This window comes from Mauremys reevesii, linkage group 5 (assembly GCF_016161935.1).
Source record: "Mauremys reevesii isolate NIE-2019 linkage group 5, ASM1616193v1, whole genome shotgun sequence".
Classification (NCBI taxonomy): domain Eukaryota; kingdom Metazoa; phylum Chordata; order Testudines; family Geoemydidae; genus Mauremys; species Mauremys reevesii.
In genome coordinates this window covers 124,444,729-124,457,002 of record NC_052627.1, presented here as the reverse complement: position 1 = coordinate 124,457,002, position 12,274 = coordinate 124,444,729, and positions in this window count along the sequence as shown.

The window sequence follows — 12,274 nt, the reverse complement described above, 5'->3', positions numbered from 1 at the left end:
AGGCCCCCCAACTTTCATGGATTCATCAATTTTATGGCCAGAAGGAACCATTATGATAGTCTAGTCTGATCTTCTGCATAACATAGTTGATAGAATGTCACCCAGCAGTTCCTACATCAAGCCCATAACTGCTGGTGAACTAGAGCATATTTTTTAGAATGACATCTACTCTTGATATTTTTGAAGTTGTTTACTGGCTTACTTCTAATTAACATGCTAAGAAGGAGGTGTGAGATCATCAAAATAACTATTCCCAGTATTACACTATTGTCCTTCACTTTTCAAAAGACTCCATACTTCTAATAAGTATGGTTTAAAATATCTAAACATATTAGTAAAGTTGCTTTATGGAAGTCTTATGAGAAATGAATATCCTTGATATTTATAAAGAATCATGTTCTTTCTCAGGAGTCCCTGAATGTTGAACATATAAATACTAGAGCTGGTTAAAAATGAGGAGGAAACAATTTGCTAAATTTCACTAATTTCCCCCCCCCACACACACATTTTTTCATTGAAATTCAAAATGTTGAGAGAAATTTTCATCCAGAAATCAAAATTTGTAAAATAAATGTGAACCAGCTATAATAAATACCCTTTTATTCTAACTCATACTAGTTGTGTTTTGTTTTGAGACACTCAATTGCTATTCTAGGTATCAGCAATCTTTCTTGAAAACTCAAAATTGGTTACTGATATCTGTGTAATTTTATCAAATTATATTTCTATACCTTACCAAATATTTTGATCAAAGCTGGTCTTAAATGTATAGGGCTGGATGGCTGAGTGACTTAGTACCGCTGCAATAACCGGGTTGGAAGCCAGGGGGTCGTCATCCTTTCTCCTTAGATGCCATACCTGCAAAATAGAGAAGGAAGTACTGGTGTACTGTGGGAAGTGCCAGACCAGGGGTGAAGGAAGTACCAATTAAACACCAGACCAAGACAGCTGCTGAGCCACAAACAAAGACATTTGTCCCTGAAACAGCAGAGCAGATGCTGATGTACCAAGTAGCCTCAAGGCTGCCTGATAAAACTTGTGACACAAGAGCACCGTAACTTACTACTTGTGCTGGAAGGTTGGGAAAGCCCACCAAATGAGAACACCTCTGTAGGGGCTGTGAGGCACAGCAGTACCGGGCAGCAAAACTATCAGCACCAAAGCAGGTATCAGCTCACTGAGGAAAACTAACACACTGAAAAAGTGTGCTAACACACACCAGGGGACTGCCTCAAAGATCTGGAACACATGAACTGGAGCTGACTAGACGGTAAAGGATAGCTGACCTTTATTGCTGGGATGCTGAAGAAAAGGAGTGATGATTGATGAGAAGCCGTCTCCTGCTGGGAGTTCTCTGGTCAGCTGCCATCAAGAAGGAACGGACTGAAATGTTTGGAGGACAATCTTTATATTTGAGAGAGTCTGGCTTGTACTGTTACTCTGCTACCACTGCCTAAGAGCTATGGGAGTCCTGCCAATCTCATGCTAAGGAGCTAAGACACCAGAGTGAAAATCTGAACAGATGGTATCTTTGGAGAAGTACTATTCTATTCATCCAGCAGCAGAGACGCTGAATCAGAGTAAGCCAGGTAAAAGAGATACCTGAAGTCACAGAATAAGTCTGTAACAGATCCAGGAATGAAACCTAGATCTCCTACTGCTGGCTCTGGGCTTTAACCAAAAGATCATCCTTTCTTTCCTGCTTGTTAGCCAATCACTTCATCAGCTATCCTGCTTTCATAAAAGGGTCTGTGGAAAAAAAAGGCGGGGGCTACACAGAGCACATGCAATTCTAGAAGCCGATGCTGGAAAATGAATTCTTCTCAAAAGAAAGAAACAAATAATCTAATGCCAGCCTGGCAAGATTTAGTAGCAGGGGCTCATCAGGATGTCCTAAAGGATCTTCTTCCAATCCCATTGCAGAGTATATAGGCCAGATTCATATCGGCTGTAAACAGGTACAATGGAACTGATTTAAAAAATAAACAAAAAGCAAATGCAAACTAACTGATGGAATATACATCACAACAAAGCTATGCAAATGTTTCAAAGGTGATTCAGTTGTAACATTTTTATTCTTCCTTAAAACCAGCGCACACTTCCAAATCCTAGGAAAAATTAGAACTCTGCTTTTCTTAAAAGAAATGCTGTACACTTGTATATATATATATTTTCAACTGTCCTCCTTAGACAGGGATATTTTTAAAACACTGCTGGAGAGCAAAAACAGTCTGATCTGAACTTGCACAGTGGGTATGTCAATGTGAAGTAGAGTTATCAAAGTGAGACTAATACTCTGTCTTAATTTTTCTTCTTTAACTTTTAATTGGGGTGCTATGCACTGTGACACTGTTGTTAGTAGTCTGACAGCATCTGAATTTTAAAATCCTTTCCCCGAGGTTATAACGTTAATATATCTATATATAAAATGAGAGTGGGATAACTTTTTTCAATATAAATGCCTTCAGGAGCACATTCTTTTATTATGAAGTATTTTTTTTAAAAAAAAGTTCTTGGCAGCCTTCTGGTTGTCCAATCCCTGATCTACAACAACTATTGTTATAGTTCTATGAAAAATACATTCATAAAATCAGCAATTTGAGACTATAAAGAGAGAGAGAGAGAGCTGATGAATCACACAATTATTATTAATGAAAAGAAAAGAAATATCTCCCATATCAGGAGAGCCCTTGTAGTATTGCTAAATACCCATAAAAAGTAGAGTGGGAGTTGCTAGAAAGTGTAAAGTCAATGGTCTGTCATCAAGGGTTTTTTTTGTTTTGTTTTTTACATTTTTAAGCTATCTGGAGACATGGCAAGCATACATGGGCAGGATTATAGAATAAGCCACTTGGATAATATGAAACTGTGCATGGACAGTGAAGTGAGGTAACAAATGAGCACTATTCACACCCAATATATATTGTAGTCATATTTGCCATGGATCTAACATCATGTTTCTTTTGAAATGCTTGCTTTTTACATGATACATTCAATATCCATTGAAGAAGAAAAGGCTTATGACTGTTTGTAGCCTGGTCTCTTTATCTCTTTATTCTCTTATACTAAATTATGAGATTTTGTCCTGCTCGTCTGGGTTATTTTTCTTTTTGGCTTTGCTTCCAAGAATGAAATTTGGCCCATTTTTTCTGCATTGGGATTTGAAGAAGGCAAATAGGAGCGTCTGCAAAACATACATATTGGAAAAGATGACTTCTAATGCTGAAAAAGAGGCAGAGACCAAGATTTTAGAAAATGGGTACCCAGTCTTGCAAGATGAGGTGCTATATCCTGCAGTGATGCTGAAGGGTACTCAGGTGTCATGGTAGATAGCCAGGTGAATAAAAGCTCCCAGTACAATGATGTAGCTATAAGAGGGCAAATGTGGCCCTTGGGTGTATAAATGGCGCAATATCAAATAAGAGTAGGAATGAGGTATTATTTCTGTACATAGCATTAGTGAAACAATTACTAGAATACTGTGTCCAGTTCTGGTGTCCACACTTCAGAAAGGATGTTTAAAAAGTTAGAAAAGGTTCAGCAAAGAGCTTACAGGAATGATTTGCAGCCTGGAATGTATGTTTTACAGTGACACTCGGATAAGCTAACTATATTCAGCTTCTTACAAGAGAAGGTTAAGAGGTGGCTTGATTGTGGTCAACACGTACCTACATGGGGAAGAATTTTCTGACAGTAGGAGAAAAAAGACATAGCACGATCCAGTGGCTGGAAGCTGAAGCTAGACAAGTTCAGATTAGAACTAAGGCATATATTTTTAATATTGAGAGTAATTAACGTATCGTGGCACATGCTATAGCTCAAACAGAAGTTATGGGCTTGATGCAAAAATTACTGGGTGAGGTCCAGTGGTCTGTGTTATTCAGAAAATCAGACTTGATGATCATAATGGTCTCTTCTGGGCTTAATAACATAAGCTCCTAAACCCCCTAAATCCTAAAAAGCTAAGTAAGTGGCCTGTTTTTCAAAAGTGCTAAGCATCCACATTTACTTCAGTGAGAGCGGATGGGTGCTTGATACTTTTAAAAATCAGGCAGCTTATTTCCTAGGTGCCTAAATATGGCTGTAGAAGTCTAATTTTAGGCACCAGTTTTTGAAATCTGAGCCTGAAGCTTTATAATACAATCTTTTAACCCGGGTAAACTGAAGTTATCAAGTCCGCATTGGCACCAATACTCCTACTAAAATGAGAGCTGCTGAGTTGGAACCCAGGACACCCATAAATTAATAGCTGCTACCTCCCAGAAGGTTTAGACAACTAGTACTGACTTAGGCCTGGTCTACAATAAAAAGTAAGGTCAAAGGAAGCTGCCTTAAGTCAACCTGTTAATATATGTGTCCACACTACTGGGTCATTTACGCCGACCTAATTCGCCTCTAATTTCGACTTCTGTAATTCACCTCTGCAAGAGACGTAGTGCTTAGTTCGATTTTCATGGGTCGGCTGCGAGGTAGTGCAGATCCAGCGTTGTGTAATTTGACTTAATTGGCCTCCAGGTGGTGTCCCACAATGCTCATCCATGACTGCTCTGGAGGTCATTCTCAACTCTGCTGCACCGTAGCCAGGTACACAGGAAACAGCCCCTCCCCTGCTAAAGCCCCAGGAATTTTTCATTTCTCATTTCCTGTTTGATCAGCATTGGGAGTGTGCCAGCTTGAGCACAGCTGATCATGGAGCCTACACGTCCCACACTCCAGCCTGGTCTGCTCAGGAGTTGGTGGATCTCATCGCTGTGTGGGGAGAAGAGTCTGTGCAGGCAGAGTGCTGATCCAGCAGAAGAAATGCTGTCATCTATGCAAAGATTGCTCATGGAATGGGGGAGAAGGGCTACCTGAGGGGGACACAGCAGTACCATGAGAAAATAAAAACTTGGCCAAGCGTACCAGAAGGAAAGGGAGATGAACAGTCGTTCTGGTGCTGAACCCCACACATGCCAGTTCTACAACGAGCTGCATGCAATTCTCGGGGTGACTCTACCAGTACCCCCACAAGCAACGTGGACACCTCACAGGTGTGTGAGTCTAGGGACAACAAGGAGAATGATATGGTGGATGAGGAAGAGGAGAAGGAGAATGGGAGACAGGTAAGTGCTGGATCCATTCTCCCCAAGAGCCAGGAAATATTTTTAACCCTGGAGCCCTGTGGGTTGCAGGACATCACAGTGGCCGACCGTGATGCTGGGGAAGGCACCTCTGGTAAGGATACAGTTACAATCAAAGTCCAGTTAAACTTTAGCAGGCACACACATTCGGTGGTATTGCATGTTTACTGTGAAGAAAAAGTGAGGTGCTGTGGTTCTCTGCTTACAAGAAGCTGCTCCAGCTACGCAGAGGGTGGCCCCTGAAAAGACTGTTTATAGGGGCTGGGATAGACCAGGAATCCTCCATGGATATCACTAGGAAACTTTCATGGAGGTACTCTGCAATCCTTTGCAGAAGGTTTCTGGCAGGGCAGTCTTATTTCTTTCACCATAGTAGGACTTTTTCCCACGCAACTCCTGAATTAATTCTGCTGGCATTATTGCGGTATACAGCATAGCAGCATAAGGACCAGGTCTGTACCCAGACGCTTGCAGCATCTCCTTCCTTTCTGCCTCTGTTACCCTCAGGAGAGTAGTATCATGTACAATGGCTCCTTTATTTTTTCCTGTAACTGCCAGCTGGAAATGTGACCTTCGGCGTGTCATCAACACCTGAAAGCATCCTGTCGCTGATTAGGAAGAGGAGAAAGAGAATGCGGGAGGACATTTTCACCGAGATAATGAACGCCTCCGGGACAGCTGACACAGAGCTGAGAGCATGGAGGATTTCACTGTCCAAGAAGTTAGACATGGACATTGAGAGCAAGAAAGCTTCCACTGAGTGAGAGCGTGCGGCGCAGGATTATGAGGGATCAAGCAGACATGTTGAGGCATCTGATTGAACTGCAGGAACAGAAGCAGGAGGGTAGAGTCCCTCTGCAGAACCTGGTGGATGGCCAGCCAGCATCGCCTGGCGCAGAATCACCCTCCTCCATGCGTTCCCTGAGACATGGGTGAAAAGTCCATTATCCCTTTCACTTAACTCAGGGGGAGGATACGAGGAACAGAAGGTGCCCATTCACGACCTTTGATGGTCTGGAATGTGGTGTTATGTTACACAGCTGAAAATGTTTCTCCCGTTCCAACTTTACAACCCCTTTTCCCCAAGGTTACCTTTTTTTTTCTGTTTTCCCTCTTTACTTATCTTTGTTAAATAAAGTAAATGGATTCAAGAAATAAATGTTCTTTATTGAGTAGATGCAATAGGCTTGGGCAGGGGGTTGGCTTTACAGGGACAGTGATACAAGGCAGGTGAAGGTTTTGGAAAGCACAATGCAGACAGGCAGCTCACATTACTGTGACTCATTATTGAAATGGCTTTTCAAAGCCTCGCAGATACACAGCGCCCCTTGCTATGCTCTTCTTATTGCCCTGGTGTCTGTCTGCTCAGAAATTACTGCCATGTGATCTGTCTCAACTGCCCACCCCTGCGGAAAATTTTCCCCCTTTTTTTCACAGATATTATGGAGCACACAGCTATAACCATGGGGATGTTTTCTTCACTAAGGCCCAACCTTGTTAGTAAACTTCTCCAGCGCCCTTTCAAATGATCAAAGGCACATTCAACTACCATTCTGCACTTGCTGAGCCTATAATTGAACTGTTCCTTACTGCTGTACTGCTGTACTGCTGTCCAGACGGACGGTGTATGGCTTCATAAGCCATGAGAGCAAGGGGTAGGCTGGGTCCTCCAGGATAGCTATAGGCATCTCAATGTCGTCAATGTTCATTTTGTGGTCTGGAAAGAAAGTCCTGGATTGCAGCTTTTTGAACAGACCCAAGTTCCTAAAGATGTACACGTCATGAACCTTTCCTGACCATCCTACGCTGATGTTGGTGAAATGCCCCCTGTGATCCACCAGCGCTTGCAACACCATTGAAAAGCAGGGCCACCGAGAGTGGGTTTGGGCCCTGGTGAAAAAAAAATTTTGGGCCCCCCAGCAGGGGCAAACCAGCTAAACAGGGCCAATGAAGCCAGAGAAGCCAGGCCCTGGGCCCCCTTCTGGACTGCCTGGCCCCGGTAATTTGTACCGGCTTCCCCCCCTCTCTCACTGGCCCTGTTGGAAAGTATCCCTTTCTGTTTATGTACTCTTTGGCAAGGCGGTCTGATGCCAAGATGGGGATATGGGTGCCATCTATCGCTCCACTGCAATTAGGGAATCCCATCGTGGCAAAACCATCCACTATGTCCTGCACATTTCCCAGACCCTTTGTAGCATAAGTTGATTAATGGCCCTGCACAGCAGCTCCCACGGTTGATTTACCTACTCCAAATTGATTCCCCACTGACTGGTAACTGCCTGGCGGTACAAGCTTCCAAATAGTGATCACCACTCACTTCTCCACTGTCAGAGCAGCTCTTATTTTTGTGTTGCTGAACTGCGGGGCAGAGGAAAGCTCTGCACAATGTTCCTGGAAGGTGGCCTTCTGCATTCGAAAGTTCTGCAGCTGCTGCTCATCATCCCATACTTGCAGAACGATGCGGTCCCACCAGTCAGTGCTTGTTTCACTGGACCAGAAATGGCACTCAACAGAGTGCAGCTGCTCTATGACTGCCAGTAGCAACTGTGAATTGTTTTTTTCAATGGCTTGCAGCAGGGCTGCTTGCACGACATCGCTATGTTCTGCATGGTGGACCCTACTTCCACTCTGGAAATACAGCAGGAGAAGGCCTGAAGTATTTGAGATGCTCACGGCAAGAGTGCACAGCTGAGAAGACTCCATGCTTCTGGGGTGATGGCATACGCGCAGTGGTTTTAAGGCGTGAAAACCACTGGGTTGTTTGCAGTTGAGCACAACGCATCATGGGGTGCCAACACAATGTTCTCATTCCCCTCGGTGACAATGTTTTGGTCCCATGAGGCATTGCACAAACTTCCCAAAACACACTGTGGCAAGTTGCATGTTGGGATAGCTACCCACAATGCACTGCTTTATGCATTGATGCAGGCACTGCTAGTGAGGATTCACTCTATCGAGACAATGAGCATGGTGTGGCTACGCACAATCAACTTAATTAATCTGGAGGCTCAAGGTCAAATTACATAGAGTTGACTTAATTTTGTAGTGTAGATAAGCCCTTGAAATCCTGTTTCCACTAACGTGAAGTACAAACCTTCCACTGACTTCATTATAAGCCAGTTTGGGCTCCTACACTGTAGCTGCACAAGATGTAAGTGATGCTGATTGGCAGGGGGAAGTAGCTTTAGGACTTGACAAAATTTTGACTGTTCCTTCAATTGAGAGTCAATTAATTGACTTACACAGAATTGCACCTTGCTTGCTGTCAATCTGAATTTGGCCCAGTGGAAATCATTATATAAGGCTAAATGTTATTTTCGTCTATATTGGATCAAACTCTCCGTCTCGTACGTCTCCCATTCTGCTACATATCTGCCTCACGTGAGAGGCTTAATCAGTGAATGCTTGTACAGTGTCGTGACTGGATTTAAGTCCTGATCCGACTTGCTTTCACATCAATGGGAGTCTTTCCATGGACTTCAATGGGCGTCAGATGGGGCCCTGAAAGTGTTCGCATTCTCAGGGCAGGGATTGTTTGTCAACGCTTAAAAAGAGAAATGAATGCCATGGTGTCACAGCCCTGCGGGAACCCCCCCTGCTGAACACTCACCAGACTACTATGTTGGACCCACACACTGGATCCACCTGCTTCTGAACTCCCTTATGTCTCAGCCCGTGTCTCTTTCTTTGGCCTGTAAGCTCATTCCTTGGGCACAGACTCTCTGTCTGACACCCCTTCTCAAAGTGAGATCCCATCATCCAGCTGCCCTAGCCCTGGGATTGGTGCTGAACCCCCCAAGACCTCCATAGCTTAAGCACGCCCTCCCCAGAACTCCACCCTTGTGGGCACTCTGGTTTACAGTTTAACCCTTTGGTGACATATGATAATTGAAGTCAATAAGACACAGACTTGGCAGAGGGATCTCTACACCAATCACTCTTTACTTTTAGACCACACACGAGATATACAGATCCAAGCAAAATAAGAAACATCTTACACCATTCCCTGCCTCTGTTTCCTCATCACTCTGAAGCGTTCTTCAGGATTTGGTCAGGTATCTTTCAGGGTTCCATGTCCCCTTTCCTGGACTTCACTCCTCCAGTCCAGGTTCCTCTTTTTGTTCTGGTAGGTGTGAGAGCCGCTCTGAGAAAATGTAGCACTTCTAAAACTTCCAGTCCCCTCTGCCATAGACACAATACAGCAGTACAACAAAAAAAGAAGCCAAAATCCACTTACTGTGAGCGGGCTTGGCAACACCTGGTCAGCCTCAAGTCCCCCTCCTCAGGTGATCAGGGACCCTGTCAGGTGATCTGTTGCTTGGTTACCACCTACCTAGATTCTGGACTTGAAAAATTGGTTTGTTGCAGCTTTGGTCACGCTCTTCAGCATAACCATTGTTCATCCAAGGAGGGCCTTTTCAGTTGTTGATTGCACTCAATAACTGTCTCATTCAGAAGCAGAGAAGCAGGCACCACTTCCTCACTTCCTAACACAAGAAGTGTAATGCAATACTACAGCAAAAGACGTCCATAAGACCTAAACCTTCAGGAAGTTCGTAAAAACAGACAGCGACGTAGAATTGCTTATAGTGATGAAAGTGATGTAGAAACCTATATAGACTAGTTTGTACAGCACCTAGCACAATAGGGGCCAGATGTCAGGAGTAAGGCCCTCAGCTGCTCCTGCTCATGATGGCCTAACAAGCTAGCTGGGCTGCCTGATGGACCGTTCTGCCTGATTGGCCGAGGAAGCCAGCAGGCCAGTTCTTAAAACTCAGCAGCAGCAGTAGCCTGCAGGGTTCTCAACACATGTGCCCTTTCTACTTCCTTGGGCTTGTATCTCCAAGCCCTGCTCCTGCTTTGCTCCTCCACTCTTCCAGCCCAGATCCTGCCTTGCACCCAGCTTTGTTCCATCCTGTTCCAGCCTTGCTCCTGGCACAGAACCAGCCCTGCTTCTGCCTTCCCTGACTCCTGGTAATCCGTTTCTGATGTGCGGCTCTGACTGTCTCAATCCTGGGCTCTGGAATTCAGACTCTGACTTTGGTCCTGACCCTCAGTTCTGATTCCTGACTCCAACTCTGTCTTGACTCTTGGCTCTGGCATCAGCCTCTGACCACTAGGCCTGACTCCTGCTCTGACCACTAGGCCTGACTACCTACGACCTGGTCCTCTGACAGTTTGAGCAGCCCAAAGTAAACAGAGGGGAAGTAGGCTAACAAGGGATCCAGACCTGTAGCTAGTATGGATCCCTCCCTGGACAATATTCCCCTGCCAGAGATATGGGGGGGCTTGCTGACTCAGCAGTCCCAGGCCACTATGCTGCAGGCAGAGGTTGTTGCCCTACAGGTACAGAACTTCGTACTGCTCAGGCAGGCAGGCAGAACCACCCCCAATTCCTTCACCCACTTCACGTGAGCCAAAGACTCCCTAGCCTGATACGTTTCGTGATGATTGGGGCACATTTGGGGTGTTTCTTAATGCCGGCTCCTATTCCTGCTGTCCTCTCCGTCGTTCCCCCCCCACACCCATGCAGAGTGGGCTGATTATCAGCCTGCTGACTGGGAAGGGTCTAGCCTGGGCATCCTCACTCCTAGAGAAAGCAAGCCACCTCCTGGGTAAGCTTGAAGACTTCATTCCAGCCACGGCCATGATCTTCGATGGCCCTAGGCATGAGTGTGCAGCCAATACTCTGCCCTCTGGGCATTGCAGCAGGGATGTCGGCCTGTTGCTAAGTATGCCGCAGAGTTCCACTGCTTGGTAGCAGATACTGAATGGAACGAGGTCATGCAGCATTATTATTTTTGCTTCGGCCTAAATGACGACATCAAAGGCGAGCTGGTAAGAGTGGACTCCCCACCCACTCCAGATGCCTTGACTGACCTCAGCATCAAGATTGACAACCGCTTGATGGAATGCCACCAAGCGAGAAGGTCAGCTTCCTGATTCCCTTGCCATCTCCGGCCCACCAACCTGGGGCGCTTTCCCCAGAGCCTGAATCCATGTAGCTTCACCCTATCCGGCCCCACCTCGCCAACACAGAGAAAAGGCAGCACTGGGCATCGGGGCAATGCCTATACTGTGGAAGACCAGCACACTTTGCGTCAGGCTCTCCTGCTAAGCTCCAATCTGCACCCAAGTCAGGGAAGGCCAAACCCCAGCCCCCACCTTGTCTCTCTATAATTTTATCTGTCTGTCTATGTTTTAAATTAGCTCCTGTAATTACCACAGCCCCTTTCCTCTTGATTCCTCTTCTCTACTAGTTCTTCACAGTGCAAGGTTGCCCTTTTGAGGGGAATCTTTTTCCAATGTGCCTTTCTGTGGCTGGCCCTTTCAATATGGCGAAGGTGAGCAGTTGCACTCCTAAAGTGACCCATTTTCCAATTTTTGAACCATTTTGCTGCTGGCTGCATCACTTTCTCTTCCAGATGGCAAGTACCTGTCACGTTGGTCCTTGTTTTTTCCTTTCTTAATGTGGAGGAGAGGGCACATTCTCCTAGGCCTGGTCTACACTGGGGGGGGGGGGCGGGTTGAACTAAGGTACGCAACTTCAGCTACGCGAATAGCGTAGCTGAAGTCGAACTACCTTAGTTCAAACTACTTACCTGTCCTCACGGCGTGGGATCGACGTCCGCAGCTCCCCCGTCGACTCCGCCACCGCCGTTCGCGGTGGTGGAGTTCCGGAGTCGACGGGAGCGCGTTCGGAGTTCGATATATCGCGTCTAGATGAGACGCGATATATCGAACTCCGAGAAATTGATTGCTACCCACCGATATGGCGGGTAGTGAAGACGTACCCCTAGTGACCAACACCAACAGTAATGTTGAGTCAATAGTAAAAGAGGATGATTCATAGGTAGTCAAGAGGCTGAAATAAAGTTCACATAAAATGTTGGTCAGGCAATTCTGAATAACACAGACATTCACAAAAATCAAAAACTATTTGTGCCTAATTTACAAACAGAAAAAAGAATGGACTAAATTACTCAAATAAATTTTGTCTAGGTCTAGATAAAAAATATTGATCCTTAAATATGACACTGGTGAATATTGCTACCTTTTTTTATTTTTGTAGTTCAGGCTAGTGTCTTTGGGAGAGAAATTCCCCATTTGTGGGTGAGGGAAAAAGAAACATTTGTTTGCAAGGTTGTTGTTTT